Source organism: Spinacia oleracea, chromosome 2, assembly GCF_020520425.1.
Source record: "Spinacia oleracea cultivar Varoflay chromosome 2, BTI_SOV_V1, whole genome shotgun sequence".
Taxonomy (NCBI): Eukaryota; Viridiplantae; Streptophyta; class Magnoliopsida; order Caryophyllales; family Amaranthaceae; genus Spinacia; species Spinacia oleracea.
In genome coordinates, this window is record NC_079488.1 from 9,982,541 (window position 1) to 9,996,305 (window position 13,765).

Here is a 13,765-nt window from a genome sequence, read left to right on the forward strand (position 1 = left end):
TCGAAGGTATGGAAGGAGTACGTACAGTATGCACGAGTTCCCAGGTGTGTATGTGCGGGTTGTACGTGTAATATAGCGAAGCAGGTGGGGGACATTCACGATGAAGATCGTCTGCACTATTTCCTAATTGGCCTGGATGATCACTATGAAGCCATTCGTGCACAACTGTTAGCACGATCGCCGTTGCCAGGACTCGACGAGGCGTACCAGACGGTTATGAATACCGAGACCATGCGCGCCAAGGCTGCGAGAGGTCCGGAGAGTGTCATGGCGTTCAAGGTCGAGACTAAGGCTCGGTCGAGGTCGGGAGATGTCAGTGGCAGATTTTGTGGTCATTGCAATCGTGAGGGTCATGAGGAAGAAACTTGTTATCAGCTGATTGGATTTCCTGAATGGTGGGATGAGAAGAAACGAGGTGGACGAGGGCCTGGTCGAGGAGGCAGGACGTCGATTAGAGGAGGCAGAGTAGCTCGTGGGGCAGCGTCGTCGACCAGTGGTGTCGCTCGTGCCAATGCCGTGAGCAATGCCACAGGAGGGGCGACAACCACTGTGACGAGTGGAGACGGATCGCAGGGTGCAGTGACGACAACCAATCATGAGCTTGTTGGGGTGACGAAGGAGCAAGTCCAGCAAATAGTTGACATCTTGTCACGACCTTCAAACAAGTTGCAAGGTAATCTTGATTTACGATGGATTGTTGACAGTGGGGCATCACGTCATGTGACGGGTGATATTTCAATCCTGAGAAATATCAAGACATCAAGAAATCAACAGGTTGTGTTGCCGGACGGTCAACCTGCAAATTCAAACCAATATGGTTCGGTGGTCTTGGAGGATGGTTTCGTGCTCGATAATGTTCTATTTGTGCCTAAATTGAACTACAATTTAATTTCTGTAACTCAATTAAGTGACGAATTACAGTGTGCTGCTCAATTTACTAACAAAATGTGTGTTCTTCAGGACCGCTCGACGAGGATGGTGATTGGCGTAGGTGATCGACAGGAAGGACTATATTTTTTCCGTGGGGATCCAAAGGTTCGTGTGCTAGCAGTGGAGTGCGTGGTCGACTTGTGGCATCAACGGATGGGGCATCCGTCGGAAAAAGTGTTGCAGTTACTTCCTCATGTGAGTCATAAGATTAGGAAGAATAAAACAATTTGTGATGTATGTCCGCGGGCGAGACAATGTAGGGAGAGTTTTCCAATTAGTGTTAGTCGTGCTAGTCGCACATTTGAATTGGTTCATCTTGATTTATGGGGACCCTACAAGACTCCCTCGTCTTGTGGGGCAAAGTATTTTTTTACCATTGTTGACGATTATTCTAGAGGTGTGTGGATTTATTTACTGAGTAATAAAATGGAAGTTGCATCGACATTTCTTAATTTTTTTGCCATGATTAAGTGTCAGTTTAATAGATCCCTTCGAGTAGTACGCAGTGATAATGGTACTGAATTCAATTGCTTACAAAATTATTTTCGTCAACATGGGATTCTGTTTGAGTCGTCGTGTGTTGGGACGCCTCAACAAAATGGGAGAGTCGAGAGAAAACACCAACATATTTTGAATGTTGGGAGGGCGTTACGTTTTCAAGGAAATCTTCCAATAAAATTTTGGGGGGAATGTATTTTGGCCGCCTGTTACTTGATAAACCGTACACCTACCCCGATCCTTGACAATAAAACACCTTATGAGATGTTGTTTGGTAAACCACCATCGTATGTGCCTATCCGCGTGTTTGGGTGTCTGTGTTATGCATATAATCTCCGGTGTAAAGGGGATAAGTTTGAGTCTCGGAGTCGCCGATGTGTGTTTTTGGGTTATCCGTTTGGCAGGAAGGGATGGCAACTTTATGATCTAGAGACACATGAGTTCTTCGTCTCACGGGATGTCAAGTTTCATGAAGGGACGTTTCCTTTTGTCGATGAATCGGATGTGTTGCCACTGGTGCATGATGGTCATGGGGGGCTTGACCATTGGAGTTTGGATGAGAGTGGGACTACGGGTCCTGAGACCGTGTCGTCGCCTGCAGGTGATACTGCTGGGGTGTCGCCGCCTACAGGTGATACTGAGGGAGTGTTGTCGCATCCGGGAGCTGATGAGGGGGTGTCATTGACCAGTGGCGACGACAGGGGAGTGACGTCGCCTGTGAGGGAGGAACAACAACATGAAACACCTAGTCGAGTGGATTCAGACGTCGTCTCGTCACAGACAGGTGTAGAGGAGACGACGGGTAGTGACGAGAGTGAGACAAGGCAGTGTGTGGAGGATACGGAGTTAGGAAGGGGGAAGCGTGCGAAGTTTCCGTCGACAAAGCTGAAAGACTGTGTGATACATACAATACGGGAAAAATATAGTACTTCCGACAAAACACCTACGGCGTCATCACTCTCAGGTACTCCTTATCCTATCACATATTTTGTTAATTATGAGCGTTTTTCGTCAAAGCACAGGAATTATATAGCAGCATTGCAAGAAGGGCAAGTTCCTAAGAGTTTTAAACAAGCGATGCAGCATGAGGGGTAGCGTCAGGCAATGGCTGCTGAAATCGACGCGTTGGAGGAACAGGGGACATGGACGTTGGAAAATTTACCGGAAGGGAAGAAAGCACTGGGGAGTAAATGGGTGTATACTGAGAAGCGTGATGAGGATGGGAATTTGTTGAGACTGAAGGCTCGATTGGTATGTTTAGGGAATCATCAGGAGGAAGGGTTGGATTATAATGAGACATTTGCTCCCGTCGCGAAGATGGCGACAGTTCGAACTTTCCTAGCTGTCGCAGCTGTCAAACAGTGGGACGTGCATCAGATGGACGTCCACAATGCGTTCTTGCACGGTGACTTGGAGGAAGAGATCTATATGAAGATTCCTCCTGGATTCCAGAAGAATCACTTTGACAAAGTGTGTCGAATGAGAAAGTCGTTGTATGGGTTGAAACAAGCACCTAGATGTTGGTTCCAGAAGTTGTCGACGACATTGACGCACTATGGGTTTCGACAGTCGCTGTCCGATTATTCGCTCTTTACTCTGTCTAAAGGTACGTTGCAGCTGAGTGTGCTCATTTATGTGGACGACATGATTATCGCAGGCAATAACAAGTTTGCGCTTGAGAGTTTTAAGGCATACTTGAAGGAGTGTTTTAAAATGAAAGACCTCGGGGCTCTGAAGTACTTCCTTGGGTTAGAGGTAGCACGAAGTAGTCAAGGGTTCTATGTATGTCAGAGAAAATATGCCCTCGACATCATCTCAGAGGCCGGATTGTTGGGAGCAAAGCCTGTGGACTTTCCCATGGAACAGAATCATAGGTTGGCATTGGCAGACGGGCCAGACCTGTCGGACGGTGAGCAGTATAGGCGTCTGATCGGACGTCTGGTTTATTTGGCTGTCACGCGACCAGACGTTGCCTACTCTGTACATGTCCTATCTCAATTTATGCAAGCACCAAAGGAGGCACATTGGGAAGCAGCTTTGCGAGTAGTGAGATATTTGAAGAAGTGTCCGGGTCAAGGTATACTACTTCGGTCGGACAGTGCGTTGCAGTTGGAGGGATGGTGCGACTCGGATTGGGCAGGGTGTCCAATGACGCGTCGGTCGGTGACTGGATGGTTTGTGTCACTTGGTATGTCGCCAGTTTCTTGGAAGACCAAGAAACAACATACTGTTTCTCGGTCGTCTGCTGAGGCAGAATATCGATCGATGGCAGCTCTGACGTGTGAGTTGAAGTGGTTGAAACAACTACTACGCGACTTGGGGGTGACACACGACCAAGGCATGAGGATGTATTGCGACAGTCAGTCTGCGTTGCATATTGCACAGAATCCGGTGTTCCATGAAAGGACAAAACACATCGAGTCAGATTGTCATTTCATTCGAGATGCAATCAAGGAAGGGATCATCAGTCCGTCGTACGTGTCGACGAAGGTTCAGTTAGCAGATATCTTCACCAAAGCGTTGGGGAAGGCGCAATTTGAGTTTTTTTTGAACAAGATGGGCATTCGAGATCTACATGCTCCACCTTGAGGGGGGATGTTAAGATATGTTAAGATATTAGATATTATTCTGTGAATATTCTGTAGAGTCCTAACTATGGTAAGTTACCTAATGTGTACCTAGGGTTTAGGTAACTGAGTTGTACTATATATATGTGTGTTATTAATGAGAATGATACGAGATTACACAATATTTGACAATATAAGACTAATTGCATATATATCAAGTTGTTTGGTTGGCATGAAATGAGTATAATGGAGGAATTAGAACTTCCTTGGGAAGTTGTAAATCCCATGGAACATGGGAAGTGACTTACATACCCTCCCCCTGATAAGTCACATTTCCCATGCCATTTCCCACAATTTACAAATTCTCTCCGGCCACAACCAATCACACAATATCTTTCCTTCATTCCCAATTTCCCATTTCCAATGAATTTCCTTTGTAAACTCCCTAGTGCATGTTGGCCAAAAACGTTTTTCTCTCCTCCATCAATTAATTATAATCATATTTATTATCTACTCCTTAACTACTCCGTAATAACTATGAGAAACGTTGGCGACGTTGTTGACCATTGACGTATGCACATTGCTCATTTTCTGGTGTGCCACAAAAAAAATGTTGAAACTTCACACCTTTAATTTTCTATATAAACCTCTTCCCTCATTGCTTGTACCTTTCATCAAACCAATTCTTTATGAGAACAAAAAAAAAAAAATCAAACAATACTTTTTCGGAACAAAAATAACAAGGAAATTAGCGAATTTTATTCAAATTATTTACGAAGTAAACAAATATAGCAATGGTTGTAACAAGCAACATGACTATGGGTGTCAAATGTGTTACGGATCTTTTTTCTCCTTATCAATTGGGTAAATTCAATCTGTCTCACAGGTTTGTTTTCGACATTACTCTGTATTTCACAGTGCTTTATAATTTATGATATATTTTTTTCATGTTATAGTCTATTTTATGAAATAATGATACTACCTATTTGGTGAAATATATAGGCCTCGTCAAAAATAAAAATTGGTGAAATAAGATTAAATTTCAAAGAATAGCACTCCATAAGAAATATTATAGTATGCATGGTTATTTTGAAGATAGAGTTCCATAACTCTAATTTAATAGAGATCATTGTAATTTTAAAAATTTAATTGAATACCCGAATTCTGATCTAGTAATTATTTTTGTATATGAAGTTTCGAGTACACTCAGGTGTATAATGAACTATGTGTACCCACTCCATGCTCTTTTCTTTTGATAGGCTTATTTGAAACTCTTTGAAATAAAAAAAGGAAAAATTGCATTAAATAATCCAACCTTTCGACGATTTTCCGTTAATAATCCAACTTTTGGATTATTATTTAATAATCCAACCTTTATACCCCATTCACTTTTATTACACCCAAATGACCGGAAACCGACTAATAAGGTTAACTTTCTAATTTTTTTGTTTTTAACCTCCTTTCTTCCGCCTCACAGCCTTCTTCCCCCTCGTCCTCTTTTTTTTTACCTGTATAGGCTTTGTGTTCTCTCCTCCCTTTCCGCCTTAAGCTACTCCTCATTTGAAGACTTCTTCAACTTCATTTGATCAGACCCTTGAGGGATAAAGATCCTCTAGAGTTTTTTATTTACTCTATAGTGTAGAGTTAAAATATCAATCATCCATTCCAATCAATGGCTCACATTCTCTCTTCCTCCTTACCTATCTTCACAGTTTACCAGCCCTCACAAATTCACAACCACAACCACCCTCTGACCATTTCTTCACCCAACCATCACTCTATCCCTCCCCTATGCAGCCACTCCATCTCAAACAAACGCAACTACCTGACAATGACTCTGTTAGAAATGGCAATCCGAAGGTGTTAATGGGAAAAAATAGTGGGACTTGGGAATGCAGTGTTGGTTAGGGTGACATAGCAAACATCATGATTGTGGTGCTATGGAGGTTGATGGACGAGGGGGAGAGAGAAGGTCGGATGAATTGAAGTGTATGAGAAATGGTGTTAATGGCGTCAAATGATTCCAGGAAACTGATTTTTTTTTTCTTTAATCTTTTTCTCTATTTTTTTACTTTTTTTTATTTTAATGGAGGGTTGTGATTGAACTAACTCTACCTCATGGAGTTGTTTTTCTACATGATCTCAACCCGAAAAACAGAGGATGAGGGTGAAATGTGAGAAGGAATGAGGAGGAAAAGGACAGCATAAAGGAAGGGATAGAAGGTGAGGATGTGCAGAACGCGGTGTCTGGTCGCCAGTTGGGAGGTGGCGGTGGTTTTCCGGCGGAAGTTCCGTGGTGTGGGTGATTTGAAGCCCAAATGAAAAGAATAAAAAGGAGAAAAAAAGAACAAAAAACTACAACTTAAAAAAAATAAAATATAACGAATGGTTGCATGACACGTGTATTAATTACCCGTTGTATCAGGTTGATGACCGGTTAGGTGCAATAAAAGTTAATGGGATACAAAGGTTGGATTATTAGATAATAATCCAAAAGTTGGATTAATAACGAAAAATGGTCGAAAAGTTGGATTATTTAAAGTAATTTTTCCATAAAAAAAACAGTGTAAGTCTCAAGTACTTGTAGGATATTCCCGAATATTTCATAGAAAAGTTTAACATTAGACCACGGGCTAATTGGATCTGTTGTAGGCCGATAAAGACACTATGGCCAATAAAAAATCACAAGTGACCCATATTGAAAAGGAACCTCACACGTGAGGGAAAGTGTTAAGATCTGACCCATGAAACATCACGTGTGAGAATCCCACATTGATAAAAAAAAGAGTTAATCATTTAATAAGGCCAAGGGGCTACGTACCCCCTTCGACCATAATTATCAAACACATTGGTTTGATGTTTATGAGAGATAAATGAATTAAAAATAATAAAAGAGGTAGAGAGATGAGTGAGAAAGTTAGATAGAGAATGAAACCCAAAAAAATTTGGTGTTTATGAACACCAAATGGAAAACCAAAATATTGTTTGGAGAGATTGACACGTGTCATATGGGGACCAAAATTATTGTTTTTTTTAAAAATAAAAATAAATTGCAATGTGATTTATGACATAGCTTTGTTGTGTTAAGAATACATACCTATTGCAAATTTACAATGCCCATAAAAAAAAAATTACAACTCAAAAAAAATATATAAATGTCTTTGTTTTGTTATGCTCTATAAATAGACACCAATATTGATTCACTTTAGATCACAAAAAAAAATCTTCATTTTCTTCTCTCTTGTTTAATTTTTTGTTGTTAACAAAAAACTTAAATAATGAATAACAACTTATTTTCTATGAGAAATAACAATCCTCAATGTCCAAAAATATCCAAAATTCCCAAACAAATCCAACTTTGCGAACTTATTCACAATCAGTTTTAGATTTAAATTCTCAGATAAATCCGTTTTCACAAAGTTTTCCTCAATTTCCAAGTTATGAGCCATGCAACGTTAACGTTAATATGAATTTGTGGCCAAATGAAGGTGTTTCATCCCAATTTTCTCCTTCCTCCCAACACCAATTTATTAGCCGATTATAAAATTTAATTAATAAATAATTAATATGTCACTAAGTTAATTAATAACGATTAATTATGCCACTATTAATTTGATTATATACTTATTTATAACAATATCCATTTCAAATTCAATCTTTCAAGTATAAACATTGAAGTTCAATCTTTTAAATTCAAACAATTCAAGTTCAACTGTAAATATTTAACATTATCTGATCTCTTGGTATTTCTTTTTGACTTATTTTTCATTTGAAATTGTACTGCTGTGGTGCTGTGTATTATCTAATTTCTAAAACATTATCGCATTAATCTGCTTGGTATCATCGAATTTTCATTTGAAACTTTTTTTCATTGATGGTTTGGTACCTAATTCTTTTTTTGAAAGTGATGTTTTCTAACTACCTATTCTCGCGGGATTCAAATCACTCCGTGTATGAATTTTTAGAATTATCTGAATTAGCCAACACTCTTTTATTTATCTAACTAAGTGATTGTTAAATTTAACTAATTTTTTGTTTTTTTTTTTTGTAATAATGAGAGGATAATTTATAGAATTCATTATCTTATGAAATGTGTGAAGTTGAATTATTTTTAGATAATATTTTTGAATTTGGATCAATGGGGTACATAAAATAAAAATTCAAACTATACAAAACTTCACACTTAGTGTTCTAGATTGTCATATGTGCTGGGTTATTTTTTTCACTGATTTTTTATATACTTCTTAATTGTATTGAAGGACCTGTTATGTACATTAAGAAAATAATATACAAACAGGTCCATATACTGCAGTCCAATGTGCCTCTCCTGGGTCTGACTGGTATCTGCTCGTAGCACTGAGTGCGTACGCAACATCCGGGCGTGTACATTGAAGGAAATAATGCCCTTGGTCCAACTATGCATTCAATGTTAAGTCTAATAAATGCGGTTCAGTATTAATTAACAAGTTAATAATTCAGTGAGATCAAGTGAGCTGAATGCCTGGCTAGAGGCCGCTTCAGTTCAAGTGGAATTAATGATATTAATCCACAGCTTACTCTTGACTGAACCCGTAGGGTCACACAAATAGTACGTAAACGGATCAAGTATTTAATGACATTAAATACTCTATCTATGGATATTCGGAATCGACGGATCTTGGTTTCAGTGGGAGCTGAGATCGTCACAAGCAAGAAATGAATATTCCGGAAACGATGATATTGCCGGAAATGGAAATATGGATCGTATCGGAAATATAAATATTATCCAAGTCATAGATGTTGCTGGAAACGGAAACATGGTACGTATCGGAAAATATTATCGGAAATGGAAATATTGCCGGAATCGGAAATATTGCCGGAAACGGAAATATTGTCAGAATCGGAAATATTATCGGAATCGGAAAATAATTCCGGAAACGGAAATATTAAATATTTGTTCGAAACGGAAATTAATTCCGGAATCGGAAATATTAAATAGTGTTCGTATCGGAAATGAATTCCGGAACCGGGAATTTAATCGGAAGCGTATTGTACGAATAAGCATCGGACGAGGCCTGCCGGACGAAGGCCCAGCACGAAGCCAGGCCATCGCCCAGCAAGCAAGGACGCGCGCACGCCCAGCCCAAGGCAGTGCCAGGCCCAACGCAAGGCAGGCCCAGCGCGCCAAGGCAAGACTGCCCAGTGTGGGCTGCGTGGGCCGAGCGCACGCGTGCGGGCGCCCTCGTGGCTCCGTGCGTGTGTGTGCTTGTGTCCATGCACAATTCCTAAATCTATTAGGATTTGGTGTGTGATTAAATTCCTATTCCTATTAGGATTATTTAATTAGAGTCTTTGTAGGATTCTAAGTTTAATTAAATCGTATCCTACTAGGATTCTAATTTCCTTTCTAAACCTCTATAAATAAGGGCCTAGGGTCATAATTTATACGCACGATTGAAGTATTCAAAGGGTAAGTTTTTGAAAGAAAATTCAGCCATACTCTTGCACTAATAGCCGAAAATTCCTAAGCACCTTAAGGGCGATTCTAGTTGGTCAATCTTGAGGTGGATCCGGACGTATTGTGGACTATCTACGGAGGGACGACACTTGGAGTCCTAAAGACTTGTTTTTGTTCGGTTCGGGCGCAGCTAGGGAAGGCACGCTACAAAGTGTATGCATCTATACTATGCTAAATGATTATGTGTAAATAATATGCTTTCCTGGCTTTATGGTTTTTCCGCATGATTTATGTATTGTCATATGTATCATAACCTAACAGTGGTATCACGAGCCTCTTATTATTTTCATAATCTAAATTGCATAAACATGGTTAAATATTACAAATTTGCAAGAATTAAAAGGAGTGATTAATTTTCGTAATTGTTAATTAATTGCAAATTGCGTTTATTTAATTATATATACGCAGTTTTTCGGCAGTTTCTTCGTTACTCATCCAAATTGAGTGATTTTTGTGTCAATTCCGCATGTAAAAGGCATTCTAAAATTTTGACAAAAATAATTTTTTTCGGCCGAACCCAGAATTCTCAAATTCGAAGCCTAACTATGACTTTTCGGAGGTTTTAGTTTTTCGAACGCAAAATTTTGTAAATTTAAGATGTTAAATTAAATATTTGCGATTCTTGTTAATAAATCTTGAATTTTTTATTGACCTACTGTATATGTTTAACAAGTTTGAATGCCTAGCCTTGTTAATTATGCAATCTAATTTGTAATTATGATTAATTTGTTGAAAATTGGAAAAATTTAGAATTAATTTGATTTTCATAATTAGTTAATAATTTAATTAGATACCTATGATTAAAATACACCATAAAAATTGTAAATTTGTGTTAAATTTTAAATTTTTATGACCTAGACTTGAATCCATGTTAATCGGAAATCAATTAATTAATAAATTTTCGATTTTTCGCCCTAAAATTATGAAATTAATATGTTTTATTAATTCGTCATTAATTTTGAATTAAATTTTTTTTAATTTTTATGCAATCGCTCATAAAACTTGCACGCACAAAGCAATGGACGCTACGTGTTACCCTTAACTGGTGTTGTATAGTGCGGGCGTGCGACGACGAGCAAGGGAGCTCGTAGCCCACGCGGTACGAATGCAGCGAGCAACGCGATGGCGCGCGAGCACAAGGCAGCAGCCCTGCCTTGTGTCGAACGCTGTGCGCGATGGGCGATGGGGCGAAGCCATGGCACGCTGTGGGCGCGCGAGCGAGCGAGAGATGGTCGCCCAGCGATCGCTGCTCTGCGCACCACAAAGCGTGGCCTCGAGCGAGCGAGCGAGCGAGGAGCATCGTAGCTGCTGCGATGCTATGGGCAGGCAGGCTGCGCGCAAGCGTGGCTTGCCTTGCTGCCTTGCGCGTAGCTGCTGCGACATTGTGCCATGGACATCGATGGGTCGTGCACTCGACGGGGCTTGGGCGCAAGCCCAAGTGCTCGTCATGTCACGATTGTCGAGTTTTAAAATTTTAATTTGAAAATTTCAGTTTACGTAGTTTTAATTGATTTTAAAATTAATAATTTAAATTGTTTTCTTGGATTTTAATTTTGAATATTATAATTATAATAAATTTCATTTATTTTAATTATTTTACTAAAATTAAAATCATGAATTAATTTAAATACGACTGAAAAATAAATTAAATAAGCGGATTCAATTATAAATTTATATGAGCTTTAAATTTTAATTAAATTTGTATGTTTCCGGTTAGACTAGAAAATACATTTTTATGTTTAAAATTAGTAAAGCATATGAATTTATTGGTTTAAGTGGAGCAATTTTAGTCATAAATTCTTGATTAGGTCTACAAATCCCTTAAGGTTAAACAACTTGATTAGAATTAATAAAGACTGAATAATTGGTAGATTATTGGTGCCCTTAATTAATTGCTGCAAATATTTATGTGATGCATAACGTGTTTTACTAACCACCTATGTGGGCCATTCATGATAATGAATGGGTAAATGGTATATATTGTATATGTATTGTTTTGCAGGTTATGAAGTGACTAGTATGGCCCAAATAGGACAGAAAATATGGTCTGCGTACCATTAATTTGAATGTAATTGGTCTAAAGTACCAAAATTGTTTTTCAATTCAAATATGGTCTGCGTACCATCAAATAGTTGTAATTAGTTTAATTATAGCTTATCCTATTTGTAGAAAATGGCGCCTCCCACGGAGATTTTCAAGACGGACTTTGAAGTTGAAGCTTCAAGATGAAGTCGGGCAATACTAGATCACATTTATCTTATGCATGCTTTAAGTTATTTATTGCTTTAAATATGTCTTAATTATGCATGAGATTGCGGCTTGATTATGTTGCATGATTAAGGATTTTTGTTGACTTAAAATCTAACCAACATAGTAAGAGCCTTAATTTCCAAACTTAAAAATTGAGTTAAAAGGTGCCATGCCAAAATATACACTTGCTTGGATATCCTTTACATCAATCTAGTAATAGTTTTCGCTCAGCGAGGTGTTACTTATTGGTCCTAAAGGGGCAAGGTACACAAATAATTGTGAGTACATGTTAGTTTTGGTGAAACTCAACGATATAAGTAAGGAGTCCTTTTATGTCGTGGCAAAATCGATAGGTTTACCTAATAAGTTCTTAGACGTGCCTATCAATCAAGAATAGTTTCTAGACTATTAGCAATAGGTTTTTGCTTACCTAAGATGTTTTAGGATTAAGTCGACAAACTGTGCTTAATTCTTCAATGATTTCAGGATCTTGGAATCATTTTATTCACACCTGCCGGAACACATAACTTGAATAAAATGCTTAATGAACATTGAATTATGCATGTATGCTAGAATTTAAGTTTATTAAGAGAAACTGTAAATGGTTATTTATTTGTTTATTCTTTTCAATTGTAGTTTTAATTATGGCAAACAACAATTCATTCAACATTCGATCAATTCTCGAAAAGGAGAAGTTGAGCGGGAAAAACTTCCTTGACTGGCAAAGGAACTTGCAAATATTTCTTATGCAGGAAGAAAAGGAGTATGTCCTGGAAGAGGCGATGCCCGAAGCCGCAGGCGACGGGGTCACTCAGGCAGCCCTCAATCATTGGATTGATGCCAACAAGGATGTGAAATGTCTAATGCTCGCCACCATGAGTGCAGATCTGCAGAAAACGTTCATCAACTCAGATGCTTTCACGATCAGTGAGATAAAGAACATGTTCCAAGATTTGGCTCGAGTCGAAAGATTCGAGACTCATAGGAAAATTCTTGAGACCAAGCTTAAGAAAGGCGAGCCCGTAAGTCCACATGTTCTCAAAATGATTGGACTCATTGAGAATATGAGTCGGCTGGATCAGCAATTCTCTCAGGAAATGGCTGTAGACACCATCCTCCATTCTCTTCAGAACGGGTATGATCAGTTCAAACTGAACTACAGTATGAATAGTCTGGACAAAACGCTCACTGAGCTTCACGGTATGCTGAAGACCGCTGAAAAGACGCCCAAAAGTGATAAGCAAGATGTGCTTATGGTGCGTGGGGGCAAGTTCAAGAAATTTGGAAAGAAGAGGAATGCTAAGAAAGGTGGCAACAAGGCCAGCCCAACTAAGCAAACTGGCGCCAAGTCTGAAAAGAGGAAGGTCAGTCAACCCACTTCTGAATCTGAATGCTTCTACTGCAAGAAGAAAGGGCATTAGAAGAGAGATTGCTTGAAGCTAAAGGAAGATCAGAAGAATGGAACAGTCGTTCCATCTTCAGGTATTTTCGTTATAGACTGTATACTTGCTAATTCAACTTCTTGGGTATTAGATACAGGTTGTGGCTCACACTTATGTTCCAATCCACAGGGACTAAGAAGAAGTAGAAAGTTAAGCAAGGGTGAAGTCGACCTACGAGTGGGAAATGGAGCACGGATTGCTGCATTAGCTGTAGGAACTTATTATTTGTCGTTGCCCTCTGGGCTAGTTTTGGAACTGGAAGAATGTTTCCATGTTCCAAGTCTTACTAAAAACATCATTTCAGTTTCTTGCTTAGATGCTAAGGGATTTTCCTTTTTAATAAAAGACAATAGTTGTTCGTTTTATTTTAAACAGATGTTTTATGGATCTGCTAGATTAGTCAATGGACTTTATTTATTAGATCATGACAAACAAGTTTATAACATAAATACCAAAAAGGCCAAAAAGGATGATTCAGATCTCACCTATCTGTGGCATTGTCGATTAGGCCATATAAACTTGAAACGCTTAGAAAGACTTCAAAAGGAAGGAATTTTAGAACCATTTGACTTAGAGGATTA

The 13,765-nt window shown here is 38.9% G+C and overlaps 1 pseudogene; it reads left to right on the top strand.

The window, feature by feature from the left end:
- Positions 1-4,692: 4,692 nt before the first annotated feature.
- The window catches only part of LOC110800046 (12-oxophytodienoate reductase 3-like), a 116,567-nt pseudogene continuing 107,494 nt past the window's right edge, over positions 4,693-13,765 (top strand).